The following is a 204-nucleotide window of genomic DNA, read 5'->3' as shown; positions in this document are numbered from 1 at the left end:
CAGCATCACCAGACATCACTCAGAGGCGCTATCAGCGACCTGCCGTCCTCCAGACGCCCACCGGGAAAAGGCCGGGAAAACCCAAACCCACCGTTCCCACTGGAACTGGCCAGGCACGACCCCAAAAGCTTCCCAGGAGTACACACAGCGATGAAATTCCCCTTGGGAACAACCTAACACAGGCTCCGTTCCGTGCAGCCCTGC

The sequence above is a fragment of the Geospiza fortis genome, unplaced genomic scaffold (genome assembly GCF_000277835.1).
Source record: "Geospiza fortis unplaced genomic scaffold, GeoFor_1.0 scaffold10, whole genome shotgun sequence".
Classification (NCBI taxonomy): Eukaryota; Metazoa; Chordata; class Aves; order Passeriformes; family Thraupidae; genus Geospiza; species Geospiza fortis.
This window is presented reverse-complemented; position numbering follows the sequence as displayed.